Source organism: Anas platyrhynchos, chromosome 12 (assembly GCF_047663525.1).
Source record: "Anas platyrhynchos isolate ZD024472 breed Pekin duck chromosome 12, IASCAAS_PekinDuck_T2T, whole genome shotgun sequence".
In the NCBI taxonomy this organism is placed as follows: domain Eukaryota; kingdom Metazoa; phylum Chordata; class Aves; order Anseriformes; family Anatidae; genus Anas; species Anas platyrhynchos.
Window position 1 is genome coordinate 15957602 of NC_092598.1, and position 10750 is coordinate 15968351.

A 10750-nucleotide genomic window follows, 5' to 3' on the forward strand; every position below is an offset into this window, starting at 1 on the left:
GCATTTGACTTAGGCTTTCCTTTTTTTGGAATAGTCAACCAGAAGAGAAAACAGCTGCTCATGAGGAAAAATGGAAGCTGAGCAATATGTAATTGCAAATATTTTTATTTTTTCTACTACTGTTTGTATGCTACTCTAGCAAATAATTAATCGTGTGTAGGTTAACAAAAAAAAAATCCTTATTTTACGGAACAAGGAAAAGTATAATACAAAATAATACATAATACAAAAAGAAGCCAAAAATAGTTAAATAAGAAAAATGGCAATAAAAAGTAGCACTAAACATGGTAAGATAGAAAGCATTGGCATGGTTTTCTGAAATTCTTGCACTTCAGCAAATAGACAATTGCAATTGAGAGGTGCAAAGATGATTCCCACAATTCTTGTATATGAACAATTCATTGGTACTCTTGAAAATTTAGATACTGATTGCAAAATGGTGGCTAAGAAGTGCATAGGATACTGGCTGCTTGTTTAAGCATCCGCAAGAACGTTAAAAGCTGATAAGAATCTAAAAAGAATTTTGTGGGACAAATGTCTAGTAGCTAATGCTGAACACTGGACTTTCTTGTTGGAAAAGGAAGACTCGGTAATTAAAATAATGAATAAACAATTAGTTATTTTTTTTCTTCAATAGTTTGTAAATGTTTAATAAATGGCACACAAAAAATCACAGTCTTCCAGTTGCTGCTATAGGAAAATGTCAAGAAAAGGGAGTTGGAGATGAGCACAAAAATTACATCTCTGAACTAATTTCATTGCAGTGCTCCCCACTTAAATGAAGAATAGCAAAATTATCAAAAAATTATGCAATTAAAAGTCAGGAGTAGTGCTCCAAATCAACAAGACTGATCTAACAGAAAATGGAAAATATAGGAAAATGTTGCTAATGCACTTACCAGTTACCAGTAGGGTGAAGGGAAATTTCTTTACAATTTGTAGAGCAGATAAATCCGAGAGGCATAAAAAGTTCCCAGCCTGGCATACAGCTTAACTAAATAAAAAGATTGCAGTGCTAGACAGTTGGTGAAATATAGGAAATTCCTGAAAACAATTTTGAAGGTGTAGAGTTTCTCTTGTTTGTTTGTTTTAATATATATCATGAATATATATAAGAACATATGAATACATATATATATTTTTATATATATCTTATATATATATCTATATATGATATATATATAAGATATATAAGATACATATATATAAGATATATAATATATATAAGAACGTATGAAGGTATATTAGAACATATATATAACCCTTAACACTGTAGCAGGTTTCTGCTGTTCTTACAGAGTAGATTGTATTGGCAAACTGAAGGAGATGGGGAAGACGAGGTAGAGACTGGTTAAAGAGCAGACAAGGTCTGTGGTCATTTAAAGTGATGACTTTTTGTCTTGTGTTTGTGTCACCATGTTTTACAGGCTTACAGAATATTATTGCATTCTCTTTCAGCCCAGATAAATTGTATTTTGTTGTATGCACAATCTGGATGTGGAGGAACCGATGCATTTATAAATACAGTAACTTTATAGCATGATTTTAAAATTTAATCCAAAGAAATGTGAATAGTTTTTTTTTTTAAATAAGTAAATTATTTTGAGTATACAATCAGCGAGGAGAAACTTTCACAATGAAAAGAAAGCTGAGGCTGTCCAAAAACTTGCCAACTCTTTGGATGCTCACATATGTTCAGAGTTTTTAGGCCTCCTATTACAAAAGGTTCATTTGTAGGTTGGCCAAAACAGCAAAACCACTACATAAGTTGGGTAAGGAAAGGAAACCATTTCAGTGATCAGCAGTGTGTGATTTAGCATTTTGAGAGTCAAAGAGGCTCTTGTGATTGCTCCTGTTTTAGTCTCCCTGTGTTTCAAAAACCCTTTCATATTGTGCACAGCTGCTAACACTTACAGTTTGGGGATAGTGTTGACACAGGAACACAAAGGGTTTGAGATATTGCTAGCTTATTACCAGGGTGGGAGGTCAGGGGGAGGGCATGGGGGGGTAGGAGTTTTTCAAAGACAAATCATTGCAAAAGTAACTCATGGCTATGGTTAGAGACTATTTTCGTAGTTGGAAATTTATGATCAGGACAGACCATGCATCTCGTTCAGTGATTCTATAGATTTAGGTATCCTGAGGGAAACTTGCCAGGCAGTTACAGATCTACCACAGTGTGCCACAGACATGAACGTAATCAGGGTAAAGCTACTGTTGCATTCGTATGGCATTTTGATTGCTAGTTGCAAGTATTTCCATAAACAGGACGGTAGGGAATTGGTTGCTCAAAGGAATGAGTGAACTTGGAAAAATGGCCTTTCTTTTCTGTTCTGGTCTTGTGACTTGCTGAGAGTTGAATCTTGAAATCTGTGCAAGCAGTCGATAAAGCAGTTATGTGAGAAAGTTGTGGGGTTTTGGATCTATCACAGTAAAAGCTTCTTAAAGGATTCTACATGAGATGAAAAATAATTCATGATGGCAAGGGGGGTGTTAGGCAAAGATGGGGCATTGGTGTGCAAAAAAAATAAATTTGGTTGATATGTCAGGTCACAGGGTACATGGAAAATGAACAGAATCTGGCCCTCTAGGTGAGGCTCATTTTATTTATGCTGGCCAGTATAAATGACCCTTAACATCAGAGGGTACATATTTTTTTGAGAAAAAGGAGTTAACATCATGGTTTTTAAACTGGTGGAAATAAATCTGCAAAAACTTAAACAGTCTAGCAGGTAGACACCTAGGATACCTAGGTGTACATGTCACAATGTCTCCATCCATGATTTTACAGCCCTAGGAGAAAGAAAAGCAGGACTCTCAAAGGATCCAACAAAATACTAATACATATGTAGAAGTAAATATACATATAAGAAGTAAAGAATAGAATACGTTGGTTCCCAAGACTTTATTCTGCATTGTTCATAGTGAGTATATGATGTGATAACAAGTATTTCAGTAAAATTACCTCAGCATAATGATTGGATGATATGACGGCTAATGAAGACTTTGAAGCAAGAAGCGAAGAAACAATTTCCATTTGCTTGTTCAAGTGTTTCTTTTCATTCCTTATAAATGCCCAGGATGAAAGGAAACAAACACCTGATTTCAACATGTGTTTTGTTGTTGCTTTTTTTTTTTTTTTTCCTCCCAATGGAAGCAAACTGAAGGTTAGTAAGCTTTTTGCTGTTGTGGTGGGGTTTTGTTTGTTAGTTTTCAAAATTCAGGTCATAAATGGGGTAACGATATACCCAATAGTAACAACTTGGTGTTGCATTCATAGGGAAAGAGTTCAGCTTTTTGGAAAAGTCAGAAGGGGTGGAGGGGGAGGGGGTGAAAGGCCAAACTTCAGAAGATAAATTTTGTACAAAATGAACACATTAATATGTTTCTATTGGCAAACAGTGGGTTGCCTGTAACCTCCAAGCTGTTTTACACTGTGTCAGTCACTGCACAGAGCTGTACCTTCATCTGATCACGGTGATGCAGGTGAGATGTTCACAGTTCCCTTCTCCTCCAGCATTATTTCTGTAAAAATTCTACATAGCCTATCCCGTTGTTATACCTTAATCTGCTTGTGATAACTGATTTTAATGCTAAACAATGCCACCAAATTAGTTAATGATTACTGAAAATTGAGAGGTTGGAGCTGAAAAAGTAGGGAAGCAACTATTTCTTGAGATATCTTGCTGATTGCCTTTTAACCAGTGTGATTCAAATCAATTTACCTTTTCACCAGCAGCACAAAAAGCATCTGTCTGAAGAGGATACTTAAGGTCTTGACATGTAACATATCGGGCTGGACTTTCTCTCCACTCTGTAAAGCATCCAGTGAACTGCTGCTGTACAAATGGATTTATAAAAGTCTCATAAGCAAGGTCAGTTACTGACTTTGTCTCTTCTTTTGTGACCTAGAAAGTGCTAATGTGTCAAGTTCAATTGAAGTTGGTTGCAGCTTTCTAGAAGTTTACTAGATAAATTGTTTTTGTCCTTAGGGCTTTTGTCCTCTGCAAGGAAATAAAACACTGAGAAACTGAGATGGGGGAAGCATATGTAGCTTTCAAACATTATAAGAGGAAGGAAAAAAAAGTTATGATGTACAGAATTCAATCAGTAATCAGTTGTAGTTTATCTTTTCTGGATAAATTTACATACAGAAAGCTAAGAGAACAAAACATGGGTTTGTTATGACTGAAATCATGAGATGTTTGTATATGTGGCAGGCAGAGTTTTGATGTAAAATGTGAAAATTTTCGATCTCGCTTATCAGCAAACAGACAAAAATTCTGCTTTTAGCAATGCGTATTATGTCTGTTTTGTGGTTGATTCATGGTTGACTTGAATATGTTAGCAGGCATAACTTGCCCAAACAATAGCTGTATGTGGTAGAATAGAAGGGAGCTAATATTTGAATTGTGTACGCATCAAAGATGGTGTTTATTTATGCAACTCCAAAGTGATGAGACTAGCAGAAAGTAGATCACGCTCAGGAAAGACAATAAACTTCATGATGGTGAGATGTGTAATGTTCTAGATAAATTTCACAAGTGAGGTTAGGGAATCCCCATTGCTGAAGATTTTTTAAAGCTATTCCAAATGTGATGCACGTTCCCAGCAATAATCTGGAACAGGCACGAAGGCTGCACTATGAATTACAAAGCCTCCTACCCCATCTCAGTCCTTAATATTTCACAATATGGTCATAATATATCTCTATATGTAATAATCAGGGATATTACTGTGGAAGTAATTTGTTATTTATTTAAAGACATTTAAGCTACACCACACCTATAGATCTGTCAATCAGTTTCCTCTGCAGCTCCAATTGTTGCTCTCCTTGGGTCGTTAATATGGGAAGGTACCAGGGAGCACCTGTGAACTTCTCATTCACACTTTAGCTTACTTCAGGATATTTTGTGCATGTGTCTTAGTTGCTCTGGAGTTACTTTTTCCCCAGAAGAGTTCTGGAGGAACCACTCTCCCTGTGGATTATTTCACAGATTAGAGGGACTGCAGTGCCCTGCTGGGGCTTGACTGGGATGTGGTACATAGCTACTGTTCTGTAAATTCACACCCAAGTTTACTGAGGACTGATTGTCTTCTGCAATGGATCTAATTTTTGTTGTTAAAAAATTAAGGTTAAATAATTATTTTTTACAATTGTTATTTTTTTAAACTTGAAACAAGTTAATTTGTTTAAAAATATATTTTTCTTAGTAGTAAAATCTTATAATTCTACTTTTGGTATAATGTTTTCTAATTTTGGCATAAGTTTTTAAAAATTACTTTGAGTGCTATCTAGCACTTGTTGCTGCTAAGTAGAGTGATTGCTTTATAATTACTTGGCATTTTCTATACTTTTAAGTTGCATGCTTAAGAAGGTCTGATTGTCCCTTTAATAAGATCCCATGATAAACCCCATGAAGTTGTACAGAAGTTGTACTAAGCTGCCATTTCACTCTTGAGAAAGCTCAGCTATAAAATGTAATGCAACTTGCCTGAAGCCACGCAGCAAGTCTTTAAGAAAGCCAGAGCAGATTTGGATTTATTCTTTCTATCTTTTGTGTTAAATGTAAGATATTTCTTCTTCCACGTAAGGTAAGACATTTAGGGAGAAATTATAATGGTTACATACCCCAGAAAATAAACAAATTATGCGGTAGTGTACATTAGCATATGTTTGCGCTTGCAAGTTAAGATCAGTCATGAAAAATTTCATCTTAAATGAAAATTTTAATAAGTATGTGCATTTGAACAACTATACAGCTTTATTATTTGAACTGTGGCTTTCTCTAAAAATGCATAAATATGCATCTACTTGAAAGATTTCTAATATTGCTATATTAAAATTCTTATGATCAATAAAAAAAAAATCTCCGGAATAACAAATGATTTTTCCATATGCAAAAATCTTTAGAACTGTGTGGTCTAGAAATGAGACATTTCCAAATAAAATTGTGCTATGCAGAAGAAATTGAGGGAAAAGTCCTTAAGGTGACTTTTAAATGAAAATGAAATGTCTTTTAGTAAGTTTCAGAGGTACAATATTAGAGACTGGTAGAATTGTATCTCATTAATTTCAAACATAGATTTTATGTGAGGCTATTTGATTATAATTTGATTATCTGACCCTGTAATTAAAGTTTATTGCCAATTTCAAAGCTTATGTGTAAAATGAACTGGTTTTCTTCAAAGCAATATACAATCCATTGGTCTCATTGACTTCTAGTTTTGCATTTAAATCGAAAAGTCTGTTATAACATGACAAACAGGTTCAGTTTTTGATCATTAATCCTGCTAAGCAATATTCATAAATTCAATTTTGAATCAGTTGGAATACTTTTCTTTTATTAGTTTCTGTGTTATTAAATGAGATTGTTTCTGACTAATATATTTCTGGACTCAAACTGTAGCTCCAAGCTGTTATTCAAATCAAATAACATGCCCCTTACTTGTGCCTAGCACTAATAAATGCCAACTTGTGATACATTTGTGGGAGACTGTCACGAATATTAAAGGAGGCAATAATGCCTCTAATGTCTCATAAGTAAGCTTATTTTTCTAAAGGGCTGAAATCAGTCATCCTACTGAGGGGGGCAAAGGGGGAAGAACCTTTAAGACTTAAAGCCTAAAGCATTATTTTACTCAGCTAAACATTATTATTGAGGAGGTAAATGACCAGGAAATTACCACTGGAGAAAATGAAAAATATAACATGTAACTTCTGGTGCCACCCTGAGCAACAGAAATGCATCCACTGGCTAAGCATATGCTGGTTTTAGTAGAATTGCATGTTCATTGGTTTAGAGGCATGTTTTTCTTCCTCTGAGTGTTTGAATTAAAGAAAGAAAGAAAAAAAAAAAATCCGCTTTTACTGTTATTGCCAACCTCCTACTTCAGACCTTTTGCAATGTTCAGGTGTTTGGTGTAGAACACAAGTCTAATACACTGACATGAAATTATCAGGTCCATAAATAGGATTAACTTGTCTGGGAAGTCATCCCTCAGCCTGGGTGACTGGGAGGGCGGGCATGGGATACACGGAGGCAGGGCAGGACTGAGAGGCATAGCATTGCCCCTACCCGTGCGCCACTTTGGAGGTCAATGCTGAGATTTATACTCGAACATTTTACCCATGTTGCTTTCTCCTCTCTCAGAACATTGAATATTCCCTCCCTGCCATTTTTTTTTCCTGAGGTAGAATATTGATAATGAATGTGTGCTGTGTGACTATGTACTTTCTTAATGCCATCTTGAGCCCCATCTTCATCCTCTCATTTCTCTAGGTTTTCTCCAAGTGTTTATAAACTTAATTTGTTCAATAAATAAGTGGCTGAGGTTTATATGTTGTGCAGTATGGGTTCTTAGCTTTCTTACACTCTGTGCAATAACCTTGTGTTTTCTAAAACAACAACAAAAACTCTTATCTTTGTTATAGTTTATTAGTGTCAGTATCACTGAAAGTACCAAAATAACTGATAGGTTCTAGTAGAGCAACTAATGTATTTGGGCTTAGTTCACTTTTATTTGTTTTTGATAATGATTCCTACCTCAAAGATGTATTTAAGTGGAAAGGATTAAAGGGTTGATACAAAATTTGACTGTCTGTTTTGTGATTGCCTTTAATTTTTACAAACTGTTCTGTTTTGTACAGGGTTTCTTCTAATTTGATTAAGTTTACAAATTGTCTGTGTCCTCTGCATGAGCTTTTTCAGAAAGCTACTCTTTCTTCTGGACTCAATAACTGTGCAGCCTGCCAGCAATGCCCCTACTGTTCACGAATCAGCTGTCCCGCCTTGCCTTGGGCAGGCATCTTGTTGGAGTTCAAACACTAACAGGTGGGACTAGATGGATGGTGAGCTGGACACTTCTCAGGAGGTGTCACTCTGTCCTCTGAGCTAGCAGGGGACTACAGACCTAGTGCTTTGCTTACAGGTTTTCACTTTTTCGTGTAAAACAGAAACTCATCACAACTTTATCACAACTAATCACAAGTATTACGTGGAGGTAAAGCAGAGTTACAGCTCACTGAGTAGATGAACAATACTTGCCTAAAGTGTCCTGTAATAAACGGTCTTTTTTTTTTTTTTTTTTTTTTTTTTTTGTAATTCTAAAATATTGCCCAATTTAACACATGCTGTCATCCTCCCCAAAGAGGAATTCATATCATTTTTTTCATATGTTTTTGTTTGTTTGTTTGTTTTTTATGATTTTTTTTTTCCTGAAGTGCAGGGTAACTGTTCAGATTGAAAGGTTCTATATGAATTTAAGTGGTAAATTATTATTTGACACTTATTGTTATATATATTGTATGCTTTGTTGTCTTGCCGTGATCATTGAAAGAATTAAGATTGTCATATGTACTGCAGGTTACAGCTGATAGCACGTAATCCTAACTTTGGGGACAGTATGATGCCAAAATGAATTAAAGTATATTTCCATTTTCATCTTTTTGCAACCAATTTTACTGTTTTCTTAAGGTAGATCCTTAATTATTATCGGTTCTTAAGCATATCAGTTTAATTTTTCTGAGAAATAACGGAGCATATGAAGATGCTTTTCTCTGACATTTAACAAAAAATAAATTAGGCTTGGTGTGATTGGTAAGACATTCCTTAGGTTGCAGTTCTAGTTTGAAGTTTTATTTTAGACAAATTTCATGACACTGGCTATCCTAACATCTGGTTATCTCCCTCAAAGCATCCCTGAAAATAATGAAATAGTAATATTTCAGAAAATAAATGTAAAACATATTTCTTATTTATATTTTAGTTCTGGAAATATTTCTTTTCCAGTACTGGACTATTAGCATTTTATTGTTAACCATAAATATTGTGTTAAAATAGTAAGAGAGAGAAGATTTTGATGATATGAAAAATGTTGGGTCAGTGAATACTACTTGCTGCACACTTGATTTCTAAACCTCAGGTCCGTTAGATTAGGGTCTAAAATCTGTCTTCTGATACTTTTTTTTTTTCCCTTTTTCTTTCCATGAAGGCCAACCTTACTATAGCTTAGAATCCTGATTCCCCAGTTGCAAGGAATAAAGTTTGTAATTTGCACACTTGGAAAAGAAGCGTTACAAAGTGAGTCAACTTGTTAATCTACCCAGTAATCAAGTAGGCTAATGCCTGGTTTTGCTCAACTTGCATATCCATACCTTGCATAGAATATACAGACATATATATATATATACATATATATATATATATATATATTTTTTTTTTTTTTATAAAATTGAATTTGTTCCTTACAGAGAACAGATGCATGTTGTGCGCTGCAAAATTTTCAGGTTTCCAATCTAAGTGAAAAGAATCTATTTTTTATTTAGTTATTTTTAAGGGCATAATAATACAATTTTAAGGGTATAATACAACGAAATAAGACTTCTATAGCATTCATTCTCCATCTCAGTCCTGTTTCCCCGCTTGTCACAACTTTGGGGTATTGTTTTGTTTTCTAAATTTTTGAAAAAATAACAACTTTGTGGGTTTGCATTACATAGAACTTAAACTGAGGATGGATGCACCTACCATATCATTGTCACTGGTAAATGAACCTGAAGATTGAGGAAAGGTATGTGAAGTTCTATTCATACACTAAAAGTGGAAAGTAGTGCTTCACCACTCTTAACAAATTCACTTCTTGGAAGAAGAATTTATTTTCAATTCTATTTAAGTGTCATAGAAGTGACAACAACAAATACGAAGTATTTGATCTTTTTATTTCTCCTTTTTGCAATGGTTGGCAAAATCTTGAAACTTTCTAGTAACCAGCTAAATCTCCATCCACACACTGATGGCAAGAAGTGAACACGTTAGTATGATGTTTTACTAAATTGCCATGTTTCATTAATTTCCTACAATAACTTTAAATATGTTTTTCAGAGAACAGTTAACAGCATCTCAGTAAAATGAACAGAGATTAACAATATTTTCTCAAATCAACTTTCTGTAGTCTTAGAAAACATTGCTGTATCAGTTAACTTTGAATATGTGATTAATATTTTTGTTTTTAATGGTTACAGGTTGTAAGCTATCTCTTAAAAGAAATTTTGCGTTTTAGATCACAATATACACTGGTTTTAACCTGGCAATAATGGTGTGGTTTATAGTAGAAGGCTCACACGGATTTTAAGAAAACTCATATAATTGTTTTAATTGATTAGTACTTAACTTATATTTCAAAATTATCTACTTCATGTTTAAATCTTAAAACTTAAACATGAATTTCATTGTAAAATCTAAGACATCTTCCTAGGGGAAAAATTAATTTTAAAAATAAGCTTGTTTGGGCTTCTTATTGACTTATGTAGATATTTAACTGCTTTTTGATTAAAAATACTGAGTAGTGATTCAGTTTTGAAAATGATCAGAATCTGTTAACCTGAGTTTACTCTTACATTTAATGACCAGAGAGTGCATCAACTTGGATATGCTTTAAAGAAGCATTTTAGGCATGCTAAAAATTTCTAGTTTGTACTTCTTCTTAAATCTGTCTACCTTGAAAGAAAGAAATGAATGAATTATATTCAAATTATATTTAAAAACAACAACAAAAACCCACCATAAACAATTTTAATGCATAGTAAATTCTGATGGTTTTATCCTGGTGTCTAGATAGTGGTTTCTATACTTTTGTTACATTTTACTCCAATTAAAATGATGAAAAACACATACCCACATTCTGATTTTCATATAAGCCACAAATTGCTAATTCATTTCCTACAGTGGGACTTGGTATGGTTATAGTT